Consider the following 18,099-nt stretch of genomic DNA (forward strand, 5'->3'; position numbering starts at 1 on the left):
AGGAGAAACAGATTAGTTCTGCTTATGTTTGTTTATTTTTGGCCTCAAGGCATCACTCTGTAAGACAGGGCCTTCTAACTCAGTGAAGTATTTCTTTGTTCACAGGATGCTCCTGCAGCCCAGATCTTGCCCAGTCTGCACAAGTATCTTGAATTAGACTCATTCTTTTCTCCCTCCCTCTCTCCTTTCTTCTTTCCATACTTTTCACCATACCATTTCATGCACAACCATGGAGTCCCTACAGAAAAATCAGACATTCCTGAGAATCTTAGAGGCTCGTAAACTGGGACTGGGATACCAGTCTAGATTCTCTTGTCTTCCAGAAATTTTATTTTAGGGAACAGTTTGACTTTCCCTGTCAGTGGGTGGAGAAAAAGATCAGCCTGGTCTTTATATCCAGAAACCAATGCCTCGTTATCCAAAGTAATCATTTTTTTCCCCTCAGCCAACAGAAAGGCAGGTTTACTAAGCTTCTCAACAAATAGAAGCTGTTACTCACTAGCCTTTTCTAAGAACAGTCAGTGACTACTGCCTCATATATGTGGTAATGAGAAAAGACATCGCAGAGGGTTTTTTCTGATCACTGCTGGTCTGTTTCAGGTTACTTGGTGAACCTCACCCCTACATATAGGAGAGAGGGTCACGGTTCTACTGTCTTCTCAAGGAGCCCTCTTTTAATTCAAGGCTTAAGAGGTACCCTGATGCAAAAATATTTCTAAGGAAATAATAGCTTTATTATAACTTTATTGTCTAAGAAAAAATCTGACAGATGACTTTGGGAGGTTGAAAGAGATCGGAAACTACAATTAAAGGAGTAACAGGAGAAGTCTAAAGGCAAATTTCCTCTTTGATGTGATGTTGAAGACCCACAGCAGACTGGGAGCTACAAGTTTATTTTCTGAGTTATTTTAGAAATTATTTTTCCTAAGGAAGATTTAAAAACATTATTTACATGTGAACAAAAATGATCATATATGAAGATAATTTATGAGCTCATAGTAACGTCATAGTTATTCCTCAATATTCAAAATGAAAGACAAAAGCACAATATGCTTTAGAGAAGATGTGGATTTTTTTTTCTTATTTTAGAGACAGGGTCTTGCTCTGTTGCCCAGGCTGGAGTACAGTGGTGTGATCACAGCTCACTGCAGCCTTGATCTCCTGGGCTCAAGCAATTCTCCTACCTCAGCTTCCCAAGTAGCTGTGACAACAGTCACATGCCACTACGCATGGCTAATTTTTTGATTTTTTGTAGAGACAAGGTCTCACTATGTTGACTAGGCTGATCTCAAACTCCTGAGCTGAAGCGATCCTCCTGCCTTGGCCTCCCCAAGTGCTGGGATTACAGGCATGAGCCACCACACCTGGCCAAGACATGTATTTTTATATCAGATAGAATAGGGTCATACCAGCAAAGAGCACAAAATATTACGCAACTGATGTCTCAGAGTTCTCCTTTATAAAATGATAGCTATATAACTGTGAAATATGATTACATTACTCCTTTTAAAAATTGCTACAATGATTAAATTAGATAATTCATGTGAATAAATGTATATTTATTGGCTTTCAACTTTTTGGCTGTGTAATTTAATCAATTTACTTAACTCCTGCACCTCAATTTTCTGATTTTTAATGTTTGCATTATTATAGTAACTACTCAAGGGATTATTGTGAAGATCTTATACATGTTAGTTCTTTGAGTAGTGACCATTAAGTACATGTGATGATGATGATGATGATGATATACTGCCTGGCTGTAGTAAACACCAATCAATTGTGATCATTAATTTTTATTCTCTATGCAGAACTCTTTAACTTAAAAAAGTCCACCTTCGGTAATTTATAATGTGTTAACTAATAACATAGTTGTTAAACTCACACTCTTCCTTTCTATTTCAATGGTCTATTTTTTATTTTCTTCCAAACTTTGTATCTGTCTTCCTTTCTTTCTTACGAGGTAAGGCCTGAATATTTTACACCTAACTTTAGAAATGCCCATTAAGTTATATAAAATAATGAACAAAACATGTAAGTTGAACTAGAAAGAGCACTGGTCTTAATAGAAAGAGAGCTGGGTTCTAGTCCCCATTCTGACACTTTCTATGAGAGCTTGAGGTGGATTATTACTTTGAATTTAAATATACATTTATTACTTCTGCTCTTGAAACTCAGCTCACTGAAGGACCATTATAACTCTTCTTGTCTCCTAGCTTCTAGTTGTCTCCTGACCTTGAAGTTGTTGTTTCTGCTGCCACCTTCCTCCTTTACAGCATCCATTTCAAATTTGAAAGACTCCTTGATTATACCATGATTGTTTCAGAAGAGCTTTCTCTTCCAGTCCATCTTATAGAAAACTGACAAGTTAGGTTGGCTGGCCTTTAAACTAGTACACTGCACAGTCCAAACAGCCAAAATGAGGAGAGGGGCCTGATGACCCAGAACAGAGTTTAGGAAACTCTATTCTGCTGGTGTAAGCAAACGTTTTTCTTACAAGGCGACAGGTATAGAAGGCAATATGACTGATTCATATAAAACAAAGTTTAAGACTATGTGCCTGGGCCGGCATTTGGCACCAAGAAAATAAAGCTGAATAAGACATAGTTTTTGCCCTTCAGGAGCTCATAGTCTAATGTGTTAAATAGAAATTACATTGAGATAAAATGAGTGCGTAACTGCTATCAAAAGGTATGTGCTCTCTGCAAGGGCAAAATAAAAGGATCTTAGCTTATGTTGGATGTTAAGAAATATTTACTCTTTAGATTATGATCCTTGAGCCTGAGTCTTAAAGGATGAGCAAGAATCTGGAAAAAAAAAGTATCAGAAAGTCATTCTACATCACAGAGACATGGATGAAGAACAAAGGTAAAGAAGTGTGGCAGAGGACTGGAGTGTGAGTGTGTGTGTGTGTGTGATCCTACAACTACCGCCATATGCTGGGTAACAACATTTTGGTCACCAATAGGCCATAGCTAGGGCAGTGGTTTTATAAGATTACAATACAGTATTTTTACTATGCCTTTTCTATGCTTATGTATGTTTAGATGTGCAAATACTTACCGATGTTTTATAATTGCTTACATTACTCAGTACAATATTATGCTTTATAGCTTTGCAGCCTAGGAGCAATGGGTCATACTCTCTAGCTTAGGTGAGTAGTAGGCTAAACCATCTAGGTTTGTGTAGGGAAATGATGATGTTTGCATAACAACAAAATTGCCCAGTGAAGCAATTTTCACAATGTGTCCCTGTAGTTAAGTGACACATGACTGTGGCTCAGCACTCCTGGTCATCTAGAGAGTATGACAGATGATTAATACATGAATGAGAAGGGAATGGGAATAGAAAGAAAAACACTGTGAGGGTCAGAGCGGGTGGTTAAAGACATAGAAGAGAGGGAGAATAACTGATGAATCTCTGTCCTAGCGGAAATGAGAAAAAATGAGATGGAAAGAATTGCTGGATGGAGTGCTACTATAAAGGGCTTCTCTCCCTTGAGACAGGAGGAAAGGAAGTAAAGAAAGGAGTACAGGTAGATAAACATTTTGATGGGGAGCAGAGTGATGAGGCCCATTTCCCCAGTGGCTTTCATTCTTCTGTGAGGTAGTTGAGGGGTTTGCCTGCTATGAGAGTGTATAGGGTGGTAAAAACCTTGAAGAGAAGGCCAATGTTTTGGCATATTCACTAAAGATCCCAGGAAAGAAAAATCACTATGTGTAAATAAACAAAATAACTAGTGAAAAATAAATAATCAAGAATAAGTAAAATATTAGGCAGCATAAAAGGTCCATCCAAGATTGTGTGCAGTGAATTTGTTGATAACAATAAGCAAGGCTGGATGATTTCCACCAACATTGTCTTGTTCCCTGGCTCTAGGAGAAAAGAATGCAGATTGCAGTTTTGATCTTTTTCTACGCTCTCTATAAGTTTCCAGTTAGGGTTATGCTTTTTCCAGAAGAGAAGGTGGGAGGGCTCTTAGTAAGAATGATTCAGGTGACCAAGCTTGGGGGTCAGGCTGGCAAGGCTTATGGCAAGAGCTAGGTGGGGAACAATGAGAAGCTGATTTTCAAGATAGTGTGAGGATCACTCAAGCAGAGGACTTTATGAGGTTGAAGAATTGGCGGAATGAGAGAGACTATTAGAAAGCTATAAGATGAGGTGATGTGGTGAGTCAACAGTATAGTACGAGACTGCTGGAATTACTGATGTGATAATAATTCTGGGGTTGATGCTACAGGAAGCTAGAGCTAATAATAGTTCAAATTAGGCCTAATATTCAAACCGAACAGGGGAAGTAGTCAAATGATAGAAAATTTCGACTCTGTTTTCTGCCCCATGATCTGGCATAATGTTTTTAAGGAAGGATAACTCAATGGCTAGACTTTTGTATAGTATCTTCTTCTTGTTTTCCCCCTTGTCCCACCTCCTTATCATTTTGAAACAGCTTTACTTTGAGTCCTATAAAACCCCCAGTAAGCAAAGTTGTAGACTGTGAAGCTCTACTTTATTTGGTGTAAATAATCAAAGTTACTTAAGGTTTTACACATATTACAAAATTCCTGGGGTCAGGGTCAGGAGGAAGTATTTCTGGACCTGGTACATTTGCTGAAAGTTTGAATCAGGTGAGAGTGAAGGAAACAAGACCCTAGACAAAATAAAGAGGTAAACATCTGTCACCTTTGTCCTCCTGCTCCTTGTGTGACGAAGGTTGCCATGGTGCTAGAACAGAACTCATAGAAAACAAGCAAAATGTACTGTACGTAATATGAGGAATTATTTTAAATCTTTGATTTTTTTTCCTCTGACTCAGACTTGGTGAGAAAATTTTCTGACTCACTCAGTGTGTTAGATACCATGTTAACAGTAACTTTTTCCAATATAGCATATACTCCAACCACAGTAGTTTCAGCTTTTCCTATTTCATCCTGGGTCCCTCGGGGATGCAGCTTTTGAGCTGCTGTGTGTAGTTTCTGGTGATAAAGATTTCTGATGTAAAGGATTTCCAAGGGATGACAAAGTCCATGATGAGGGACTGGGTGTGGACAAAATAAGTGGTTTGGAGACAAAAGCCCTCAGCTTTTAAGGTGCGAAACAACCTCTGCCCTTTGTTTTCAAATAAGTCATATCTGGCTGATCAAAATAAATACTGTAGCACCATTTGGAAGCTTCCTCTGAAGAAAAATGCCTGCTCTGGGCCAAAAGCTGCAGCAGTGAGCCTGTTCCTGCCAAAGTGATTTTTTCCCCCTTCTTTGTTCCTCTTGATAATCCTAACAGTCTTTTGTATGTACACAGAGCTGAAAGCTGTAATAACCCCAATTTTACAGATAAAATAACTAAGGCTCAGGAACAGAACGAATCTTCCCCCAAAGTGCACAGCAGGACGGTAGTGAAGCTGGAGCTAAAGTCTGAATCTTCACATCCTGCTCCCTTCCTGCATGGCCGGCCTGGTCCCTGGCAGAGAAGACCAGTGTTTCTCCATGAGTTCATGTGCATCTGTGCGTGTGTCCTCTGTGCACTCAGGCCTCCAGGACTTTTGTCACCGTCCAGAATCACTGGTCTTGACCATGACACATTCTCCAAGAAGCTGAACTCCCCTGTTTTTGTTCGTTTGTTTATTTTTACACAGTAGCACATCTGTGTGCAAAAAGAGAGAATGTGGTGTCCAAGCTGCAGGATCTGACCCCCGAAGCCTCGCCAGCGGCGTCTGTCCGGCTTGCTCTTCTGTCTGAGCTGCGCTCCGGGGAGGCGCCTGGCTGTTTAGCCGCCGTATCCCCTGGCAATCTGTTCAGGAAAATAGACCAGAAAGGGCTGCCCAGGGCTGCGCCAGCTTCAGAATCCTGCTGCCATCTAGGGATGAGATGAAGCGTCTTCCCGCGTACAGCCGCCCTGATGGATCGCTGGGGCCTCGGGCGGGGTGCACCGCTGTCCTTTCGCCGCCGTCCGGGCGGCACTGCACGTGCAGCGCGCGGTCCCCCACCCAGCGCAGCCCGCAACACCCCTGGTCTGCCGCGGGAGACCCTGCCGATGCCACTCAGGGTCAAGACTCTGGCGCGGTGGAAACCGCAGAGCAAAAGGAAACAGACAAAAACAGTGAGAAGGTAAAAAAAGAGCGAGAGAAAACAGCTAGGGAGCAAGGAGCAGAAACCCTGCAAGAACAGAGACAAAAAGCGGAAGGTCCATCAGCGGAAGCGGGCTGCCCTAATCACCTGCGATGCGTGTGTTTATGGAACCTTGTCACTGTCACCACGCTGGTGTCCACACGCAGCTTAATGAGGTCCAAAGCGCCAAGCTACTTTATTTTCCATATATGATTTTCAATGTTTCCTTTTGCAAAAAGGAGCGGGGGCTGGGTGGGGGGGAGTGCAGGGAATAGGGTGGTGGAGGAAGTTGAGGAGGGGAGGGGGGAGAGCGGAGAGGCTGGGTGGGCGGGGGAGATACTACTGCCTTTAGTAAAGATTGCATAGAAAATCCGGAAAGAGGAGACTTACGGAGTTAACTTTATTGTCTTATATTATGGTGTAAGCATCTCTTTCTTCTACAAACAGAACAATGGGCCTTTCAAAGAAGGGAAGGGGAGAGGGTTGACTGGTCGGGGGGTGGGCGGCGGGGGAAGGGGAGGGGTCAGGGATTGGGGAAAGGGTCCTGCTGTTGACTGGGAGGCCCTGCTGGGAAACTTCAAATCACATTCTTTCTGAAAGGAAGTGTTATTAAAAGTAACTTTAATCCTTCCAGCCAGACGGCTCATAAAAGCATACAATTAAGTCAAACAAATGACAAGAGCATTTTCTCTCCTACCTGTTTCCCCCTTCTGAGAGTAATTAGTACAGGCTAGTCTTGTCTCATTTTGTGCAAATAGAAGCAGAGCGCTTTGGTAGGTGCCAGATTGTCTCTTACTTTCCTCAACCTGCCTCTTCCTTCCTTATCGCCCCACCCAAAACCCGGTTCAGCTCTTGGTACCAACCAGCCTGTCTGCAGATCCAGCCAAGAACAAAGGGGCGAATTTCAATATTTCCTCTTTGTGCAAGGTTAATTGAAAATCAAAAAGTCACTTTTCAAATGTCATATTAAACCCGCCACTGCATCAATTTCCTTTTGGTTCCCATCTCCATAGGCAAGAGAAAAGTGTTTTGCGGGGGAGGGAGGCGGGGGAAGTAAGGACACAATGAGGGAAAAGAGAAAGAAAGAAGTGAAGGGATTAAAACAATCAGAGACACACACACACTTTGACTGCAGATAGGCTAACATGCAGCGGAAAATTGTTTCCCAGAGTGTCCTCAGTCAAAGGCAGCCTTTACATTCGATACTGCGTTACTTGATATTCCAGAGACAGAATTGCATCCTAAACCTAGAGAGATTAGGCCTCCATGTTTTTATGTTTTAGTAGATGGATCACAATATGATTGTCATAAATGCCATCAGATTTTAAAACCTTAAAGGGTAATGTAATAACCTGATCATCTTCATTCACCCTTCCCACTTTTTATACCCCTCTGAAACAGGTACAGAAACACACACACATCCCCACAGATAGAGATATAGCCCTATGGGGTTCTGACAGTCAGTTTTTGTCACAAGGTATTTTGGAAGTGTTGGGCTGGAGTTTAATGATCTAGCATCCTTAACTTTGCTCCTGGCCCAGTGACTGTTCTCTGTCTGGATTTCCTGACACTCAGTTTTCTCCTTTCTAAAATAAGCCATACTATCAGCCTCCTGAATTCACTACTCAGACTACATGAGGGGCCACATGAATAGAACAAACCCATACTGATGCTTTACCCTCTTCTCACGTTCCCTAGGTCTTGTCCTTGATTAGGTGATCTTAACAAGCTCAGTTTTCTGGAGTGGGAACCTGGCTTGTTGGTGCCAGTATTCCTGAGGTCTGCAGAATGGCCTGGGGATAGAACTCTCTGTTGCCAGGCTTCCTCATGCTCACTGTGTGTGTTTCCTGTGCTCCCTGCCGCTCTGCTACACTCACTTGCCAGTCGTTCCTGAAGCCAGTTGCTTTCCTGCCCAATTGCTTTGGTCTTTTTGTCTAATATCTGTCACCTTATTTTCCAGGTATGGGGCTAGGGGTGTACCCTCTGCTATGATGTACCAATGAATCTATTTCCTGTGGACCAGCCATGTTTGATAAGCCATGATAGGCTTATCTACCAGGAAATATTTGATTTACTACAGCTTTAACTTTTAAATATGCATACAAATAACTTTTTGGTTAGATAAGCAGAGTGAAGAAGCAGAATTGTAAATTGAATTCATTCTAAGATGACCCACCTGCATAAACCAGGCCCCTAAACCTTTTTTCATCTTCAATAATATTGTAATATTGTGGTGATATCAGATGTGTCTATCAACCCTAAATGAAGGGTAGGTGGAGAAGAACATTACAACTCTCTAAACTCATTAGAATGCAAAGATAGAGAGAGTTTCTGTAACAATAGCCACTAGCTGTGTCAAAGTTCTCCTAGTGGCATTATCTTCACTGGTAAGACTGAATAGACAAAATCAGTGTCTTACCCTTTTAGATTTCTATCAACCCATACCTGTATGCAATATGCTGTGCCCTAGTATACTCTTTCTTACAGATTTTCATTAAAATATTGCATCTGTTATACAAGTTTTCTTAGCATGCCCAGATAACAATTACTTCTTCATTGTGCAGCACTTCTTCCCATATAAACTTCTGTCTTGGTCCATTCAGGCTGCTATAGCAAAACACATTAGACTGAGTAATTTGTAAACAACAGAAATTTATTTTTCACAGCTATAAGGGCTGGGAAATCCAAGAATAAGGCACCAGCAGATGTGATGTCTGATGAGGGCTCCCTCTCTACTTCACAGATGGTGACTTCTTGCTATTTTTTCACATGGTGAAGTCAGTGAACAAGCTACTTTAGGCCTCTTTTATAAAGGCACTAATCCCATTCATATGGGCTCTGCTCTCAGGATGTAAACCCCTCTCGGAAGCCCCACATCTTAAAACTATTGCATTGGGGATTAGGTTTCAATATATACATTTTGCGGGGGAAAAAATCATTCAGATCATAGCAGCTTCTATTAGCTACTGGTAACAATTTGTTGTAAATAATTGGACATATGTGTGTCTCCTTCCCACTCTCCAAACTTACTGAAAATAAGGACCATATCTATCCACTTTATAGTTCAGGAACTTAAGGGTAGATGTTTAATAAATAATTGTTGGAGGTTGAAGAAATATAAAAAAGAAAATGCATCTGGGACTGTAATAGCATAATATCTAGATATTTTCCAAGCAATTTAGTAATAAAAACCAAATTTGTCATCGTGTTGGGCCAGCCAAAAAGCAATCAGATGGCTGGATTAATTAATACCTGCAAACAATCATGTTAGAATTTTTACATGTAGTCTAAGTTGACAGAATATGCATGTGCATCCCAAAACATTCTTTTAGCTGGTGAAGCTGTTTACTTAAGACATGCTTACAGTGAAAATTTGCCAGCATGACTTCTGTTTCCTTAGTCCACTTGAGTTTATTAATCTGATCTAGAATTTCCTGTCCTCAACACTACCACTAAAATGAAAGAAAGAGAAAGAGGGAGGGAAGAAAGGAGAAAGGGAGGAAGGAAAGAAGGAAGGAAGGAAAAGAACGAAACTTTGTATTTAACAGATACATCTACTCTGGAGTTGAAGTGGAATTCTGACAACTCAGTTGGGCAATTCTAAACGAAAACTTTTAAATTCCTACTTTTAAAACATTGGATGCTGAGAATAGTAGGTTATTGCTGCTTATCACTATTATGTTATATTTCTACAGAGAGATTCTCCAGAATCTTTAGAGGGCTCTCATTGAATGTGGAGTTTAAATATATGAGTAGAATTTATTTACAGTGATAGAACTGGGAATTGGAACTAATGTATGCGTAGTGCGAGGGAAAGTCTGAGAACTTGGTTTTAGTAAAACTGGCATTTTGCCCTGATACTTCCTTTAATCCTCTATATAACCTTGGGCAAGGAACTAAATCTCTCAGATACTATATCTTCTATATTTTTAAAAGAGAATGTGTTGGGGAAGGCAATGGGTGAGACAATGCTGATCTAACATATGAATTATGGTGAGAATCAAATGAGTCAGTATCTGTGAAATTGTGAAAAAAGTTACATGCATGTTAGAACTAGAAGACATTATTTATTACTTATATTTTAGTAACCTATCCAAATATATTGAATGCTTACTTTATGGTGACTTTGCTGCTCTGGTGCCAGAAGCTGGGCTCCAATTTGCCTGAATCTCTTAATGAAATCTGCTAGTGCAGAGTGTGTCATATTATCAATAATTTTTGCATTGTCTTTTGATGGTAAGTACACACATATTCGAATATCTCAAAAAGCCGCTCCTGTTGAAAAGATGGATGTAAGTGTTCTAAAGTCCGAAAGACAAGGGAGCTGTGGTAAAGGTTAGGATAGCTTTGCCAGACCAATGTCTCTTCTCATTTATGTCGCATGCTTTTTATACCCTTCATTCTCTTTTTAACAATCTCATTCTCTCCCTTAATGCTAGTATTTTATAAGATATTCAAAATGTGTATTTAATCCATCCAAGTTTGTAGTCTCCAGTGTCAAAGCTTCTGCTTAATGCTGAGTTAGTGCTCAGTCGTGCCAAAGCTTGAAGCTTTCAACGCAGCCCTGAAACCAGCTGCGACACATCACTAACGCTGAGGCTTTGGCTCCAGAGACTGCTGCCTGCATGGAGTAAATGCATCATTTTTTAAAGCTTTGTCAGTGCAATCTAAGAGCTGTGTAAAGTGTAATTGGGGATCTTTGAAAAAAAAATATATTTGAAACCATTTTACAAGAATCATCAGGGGAGGCTTGCTTGAAACTTTTTCTTCTTAACATCTCACTGCCCCAGAAACAGGTCTATCACTTTGGGTAGTTTTTGCTTTTGAGCAGATTGTTTCTTTTCTTCAACCATCTTTTCTTTTTCAGTAAGCTGAAGTAAATAAATTTGAGAAGGGAGACATTCTTCTCTGTAGTCTTAGAATGACAAATCTTGGAAGCAAGAACCTGGTATATCCTATCATAGGCCATTGCTTCTCCAGGTGTGGTCCATGGATCAACAGCATCAGTGTCTCCTGGGACCATACTAGAACGCAAATTATCTATGGGGAGCACCCAGGGATCTGTGTTTTAATAAGCCCTCAAGGTGATTCTGCTCAACATTAAAGTTTGAGAATCATAGCTCTAGGTATCTGAATTCAGAAATTCCTGATATTGCATCCTTGGGAGATGATTGTACAGCCTCACTCAGAACATTTTAAGGATGGGAGACTCACTATATTAAAAGCCACCTGTAAAAAAATCAACCTATTCTGTGAGTAAATGTTTTCATCAAGTCATTTTAAAATGTATTGAGAGATACCTGCTTCTATAGCATTCTTTTTGTTTTTATTCTTCTTATCTTCAATGCTTGGCATTGAGTAGGTAGGTGGTCAATATATTTGTATTAAAATGAAGAAAATATTGGCCTTAGTTTTGTTTTCTAGATAAACCTATCTAATCCAATAAATCCATCTTATCTTTATTTCATGAGGCAGCCTGTCAGATATTGAAAGCTACTAAGATGTGCAAGTCCTCTCTTCTTTAAGTTAATGATGGCTGGAGTTCTTGCATCCACGTCAGAGGACACTGCACACAAACTCAGGCATCCCCTGCTGACTGTCCTCTGGAAGTGGACTCTTTATCTTCTAGGAACAATGAAATACCTCAGAACCATTACATATCATCTGGAAATAGACCAGAGTTTCCTGTGTATAGAAATGCAAATAATTTTTAAAAGAACTTAGAACTTTAAAATTAAATCTATTAAAATTGACATTATTAGTTCTGACCTGTTGAACTTTTCCTCTGTTATTCCTTCTTTATTGACAGTATTTCCCCTGTGTTTTAGAAGGCTAAAAAAGTTGTGTAAATAATAAATGCTTCTCAAAAAAGTATATAAATTAGGAAGGCAAACAAGAGAAAAATAAACACTTATACAACCCAGAAGAAATAGTAATTAGTAATTGTCTTTCTCCTTCTCTCTGCATAAATATCTATATCTATACATACACATGCCCTGAATATATGACCATATTATAATTTGTATTATTTAGAACAAATGTTGATGCAAACACACACACATACACATCAGGTATCCCAGCTTAGTTCTAAGTAGGGATTTGACATATCTGATAAACCTTTGTGAGATGTCTGCAACCTCTTGGAACGATGACGGATCCAGGCACCTTAGTGTGAACTATTAGCTTGGTGCAAAAGTAATTGCAATTTCTGCCATTACTTTCAATGGCAAAAACTGCAATTACTTTTGCACCAACCTAATAGTTAGAAATCCTTCAGAACTTTCTGTCTTTAGAGTTGTCTCCCAACCTAATCTCCATTTGACTCATGTTTAAAAGCTGTAGGAAACAGAAAATCTGTAATTAGAAACAGCAAATGCTATTTCTTCTTTTTTTTTTATCTTGTATTTTGAGACAGAGTTTCATTCTTGTTGCCCAAGCTGGTGTGCAGTAGTGCAACCTTGGCTCACTGCAACCTCCACCTCAAGGTTTCAAGTGATTCTCCTGCCTCAGCCTCCCAAGTAGCTGGGATTACAGGTGCCCGCCAACATGCCCGGCTAATTTTTTTGTATTTTTTTAGAGACGGGGTTTAATCATGCCAGGTCTTGAACTCCTGACCTCAGGTGATCCACCCACCTCAGCCTCCCAAAGTGCTGGATTTACAGGCATGAGCCACTGCGCCCGGCCCAGCAAGTGCTATTTCACCTACAAACCTGCATCCTATTAGAACCCAAGCAACTTAACTGGCAACACAATGGGAACAGGACACCCTTTCTCACTTTACCACAGGATGGTACTCAGCCTTGGCCCTCCAAGAGCTGCCTGGTGTTGCAGGGTCTCAGGAGGGTACCAGGAAAACACTGGGGCCAAGCAGTGCCTGGGGGCTTGACATGATACCGAGACAAGAAGAAAGGCAGGGTGCACTGCAAGGCCTAGAGTAGAATGGCAGCATCACCATTGTGCCAAGAGCAGTGGTGGCTTCTGAAAGGAAGTAGTTCTGCCTGAAAGAACAGCAGGAGAGACTACATGGCCAGTAGGGCAGGCCTAGGCCCTGTTTGGCCAGGCATGGAGGACACCTTGAATGTTGACTTTTAACTGAGCATCTGTGGATCACTCTGAAGTGATCTGCAGAAAGTTTTGACAGTGAGATTTGTTTAAGGAATTAGGTTTTCATGAGCAGATAAGGCAACAAATTATTTTAATTTGATAAAACTGATTATATTCTCAACTTTTTAACAACTTTATGTGTGTGTGTGTGTGTGTATGTGTGTGTGTATATGTATGTATTTTCAAGATAGGGTCTCGCTATGTCATCCTGTCTGACGTGCAGTGGCTATTCACAGGCACAATCATAGCACACTGTGGCCTGGCCTCAAACTCCTGGCCACAAGTGATCCTCTCACTCCAGCCTCCTGAGTAGCTAAGACCACAGTCACACAACCACCATGCCTGACTTATAACACATTTTTAAAACTAACTCTTTACCATGAACATTGTCTTATGCCCATAGCTATTCACAAAACATCATAATTGTTAGTGGCTGCAGAGTATCAAGTACAATGTACCAAAATGAATTTAATGAGTCTCCTATTATGTGACTGTTACTTGTTGAATATGTCCCCTACCACAGTTTATATGTTGAAATCCTAACCTCAGTATATCAGAATGTGACTGTATTTGGAAATAGGTCTTTAAGGGGGAAATTACGTTAAAAAAGAGGACATTAGGGTGGGCTTTAATTTAATACGACTGGTGTCCTTATAAGAAGAGATTAGGACACAGAAGCAAATAGAGGAAAGATCATATAAAGACACAAAGAGAAGATGGCTAGATACAAGCCAATGAGAGCAGCCTCAGTAGAAACCAGTCTTGCTGACACCTTCATTTCGGACTTCTAGCCCTGTGAGAAAATAGATGCCTTCAGTTTAAGTTATCAGTCTGTGTTACTTTGTTATGGCAGTCCTAGCAAATTAATACAGCAACTACTACTCACAATGTTTATTTAATAAATAACATTTGTACATCCTGCTACACATCACTGATTATTTTCCTAGAATCAGTGCTGGAGGTGAAATTATTGGTTCCAAAAATTATTAATAATTTGTATTATTAATTCTACTATAGAGTATATTATTATTTTCAACTTTCTTTTTTTCACAAATGTAATACATTTGATTTTTTATCTCCATGTTGAACATAATAAGACCAAGTATAAGACCAAATTGTGTCCTAAAGTTCATAATTATAGGGTTCCCTTCCAATGAACAGTCATGCACCCACAGATTGCATGGTGCTTCATCACTGGGCAGCAGGATAACTGTCATTCAGACCACATTCCATCCATCTTAATAATGTATAGAAGATGCTTCCTAGAATTAGAGGATCCCTCTTGGGGAAATAAGGAGCAGATAATTGCCTCTAAAAATCACCCCTCTCAGCTGGAAAGGGAAATATTATACTTACAAGGGTCCTTCAGGCTTTAGCACCTTAGCATGTTTGTGCTATTGTTTGATGGTTTGATTTTTGAAAGCAATTAATCACATTGTCCATCAGCAAGGAACAAGACATTTCTCTATTTTACTCCAGGATAGCAGCACCACTAAGTTTTAGATAGCTTCACCTGTAGATCCCTTTAGAAACATTTCTAGAGCTAGGAGAGTTGGCTGCAGCCCACAGAAGTCCCCTGGAGGTGCTGGTTTTCTAGGAGAGTGTTGTGTGGTGTCCACTGAGAACATTGTCATGCTACATACCTGGCAGAGATAATCGACAATGAATATTTTGTGGATTACCTTGGGAAACCAATATAATTCATTCAGGAGCACATGTGAGAATATTCCTAAGACCATCAGGGGAGAAAAAATGAGATATTTTCTATGAAATGGACTGAGCGGGGAGCAAGCATTATAAGGATTGGAACCAGCTGAAACCCTAAGAGAGACCTGGGAAAACAGAGAATGCATATATGAATTTATCTTGAGAACCACTCTCTAAAACCCAAGAGAGAAATTAGAAGTATACTATTCTGCGTAGTTCCTGACATTTCCCGTCCTCAGAACAGGAGCTCTGAGAGAGACACGGGATTAGAATGAGTTTTTCAAAACCAACCAGACCTCAGGATTTAATGATGTGGCCTAGTCTCTATGGAGGGCAGCTATAGTAGAACGGTTAAGAATAAAGCCTCTGAACTTCACAAATTTGCAGACTAAGATATTTGAACTTCCATTAATTAAGACCATTATCTATTTCTACTTTGAGTTTTTCTCCCTTTCACACTTGCTCTTTCTCAAGATGGCATTAAAATGGCTGCAGGCAAATTTGCACTGAGCTAAGGGAAAGTTGAGTTGAGGATACATTTGGATTGATATAGTGGGATATGGTTAGTGATTTGCAATCCTTTTATGGATGATTAAGTTCTTACTAGATCAGAGGATGCATGGCTATCCAGGACTTTTCCTATTTCCGACTGTGCTGACTCGAGGGACTTGCGAACATGAAAGCATAGGGTCAGGGGCTGACTGTCCTGTGAATGTGCCGTTCAGTTCCTGGCACTCAAAGGATTGGGCAACTGAAGGAAAATCAACGAGTGAAATGTGTGTAGCGAGAGCTAATCAGCAGAAAATTCTTCCAAACTGTAGTGCTCAAGTATGAAGGAAAGTTGATGGAGATTTCCCCAACTTTGATAGCAATCTGAAAATGTTTTTCAAATTCACCAGAAACAACATGATAAAACTGAAAGATTTTTTTTTTTTTTTTTTTTTTTGACAGAGTTTTGCTCTTGTCGTCCAGGCTGGAGTGCAGTGGCGCAATCTCGGCTCACTGCAACCTCGGCCTCCTGGGTTCAAGCAATTCTCCTGCTTCAGCCTCCTGAGTAGCTGGGATTACAGACACACACCATGCCCAGCAAATTTTTGTATTCTTAGTGGAAATGGGGTTTCACCATGTTGGCCAGATTGGTCTCGGACTCCTGACCTTAGGTGATCCACCCGCCTCGACCTCCCAAAGTGCTGGGATTATAGGCGTGAACCACCACACCCACCCCTGAAATACATTTTTTAAAACTACAGCAGTAAAAATCAAAGTTCAATCTTGTTAGGAGAAAGTCTGATTTTCTATTATCTTAGAGAGAATATTATAAAATCTTATGAATAGTGTACAAGCACAAGTGTAGAAAAAATATGAAGAGATAAACTATGGGTACATCCATGCAATGGAATACTACTGAACAATAAAAACAACTGAACTGTAGATAGGCATGCAGCTTGAATGAATCAGAAAGATTTTTTTTAGTGGTAAAAGTCAATCTGAAAAATTCATAATAGTATATGATTTCCTTTGAATGACATTACGCAAAAGGTAAATTATATGGAAGGAGAACAAACCATTGTTTTTTTAGGGAATAGGGTTGAGAGATGGTTTTAACTACAAAGAAATAATATGAGGAAATTTTGGGGTATGATTAACTGTTCTGTATCTCAATTTTGTTAGTAGTTACATGTATCTACATGTAGATACATGTAGATAAGCTGTATATCAAAACAAAGTTAATTACATAGTACATTAATTTAAAGATTGCAAAAATATTTTCAAAATTAAAATATTATATAGGTGTTTTAGGAAATCAGTATTTTTATACCATTATATAGTAATATCTGGAATTTTTCACCTTTAAAAATTATAATTTATTTTGATTTATTTCATTATACTAAATAAATACTAATTTAAAAATATTGTTTGTGATTTTTTGTTCATAATATTGTATTGATTTCCTGAAAGAGATATTCAATTGCCTAGTTCTCAGGATCCCACAAAACCCAGTCCTGTCCCGACTATGCTGGGGGAGACAGCAAATTGAGAACCTGTGCAGTGAAAGAATCATAATTGGCCCAAATACTTCTGTTTGCTAGAGACTGCATACTAAAATCCTAGCATCAGTTATTGGTTATATACAAGTTCACTGTCAGCTACTGTGGGTGAAGAAGGTGAATGTGGGGGATATTCTTAGACACTATGACCCTATAGGCAGAACCTTGCATGAAAGAGGAAAATTAGAGCCATAGGCAAGAAGGCAGGATTTTGTGATGACAGAACAGCAGAGATGCCCCGGGGCTACTATACAGCCTGTTTTTCTAGGAGGAGCCTATCCTGGCCATGCCACAGATGGTACCTCTTAAGGACTTCAACCATAAGGCATGATCTGGAGGCTATTTAGGGTTTGAGTGACAGATATGTATAGTAGAAACTTCTAGGATGGAGCAGGTTTCAATTTGTGTATAGATTTGCTAAATAGGTTTCCATATTTGCTATACAGTGGTTTTTACTTTCAGTATAAATTAAATACTTTAGCAAAGTTCTGCTGTGGAGAGTAAGGCAATGCAGACATCAGTGAAGCATCGTAGTGTCTTAGAATTTTGTTTTAATTCCTGGCCTGGCCACCAGATTAAGGTTGGAATATAAAGAACAAAGATCCCAAGGAAGTAATCTGGGATTCAGATGACTTCTTTGGGCCTTGGGTTTTGACTAAGAGGAAACAGGAGGCTTTGGCAGCTGATGACTTCTCAAAAGCAGAAGCTAGTTGCACTGGATGGGGGATTTGTGCCATCTTTATGAGCATGTAAAGGACAGAGATGGTATGCAGACTCCTAAAGTGACAACTACTGTCACCATGCCCTAGAATGGCACAGAGCTAAGAACAGGACAGTAACGCTTTGCAAGCAAATATGAGAACAGGTGAGCCCAGCTATGGGATCGTACCTAAGAATCTCTACAATAATTTAGAAGTAGATGAATCCAGCAGCATCTGTGGCCCCACTCACAGAATAATGACACAATCACATCATGAAGTTGGAGCACATAATCACTAAACAGAGAAGAGGTATGTTACCTGTGTTGAAGCAAAGAGAGAGAGTACTGCGGTTGACAGCACGGTCTTTGCAGTAAGGCACTCTGGGTTTGAGTCTTCTTTACAACTAACTACCTATGTGACTGCAAATAATATAATCTCTTT

Source organism: Gorilla gorilla, chromosome 17 (assembly GCF_029281585.2).
Source record: "Gorilla gorilla gorilla isolate KB3781 chromosome 17, NHGRI_mGorGor1-v2.1_pri, whole genome shotgun sequence".
Taxonomy (NCBI): domain Eukaryota; kingdom Metazoa; phylum Chordata; class Mammalia; order Primates; family Hominidae; genus Gorilla; species Gorilla gorilla.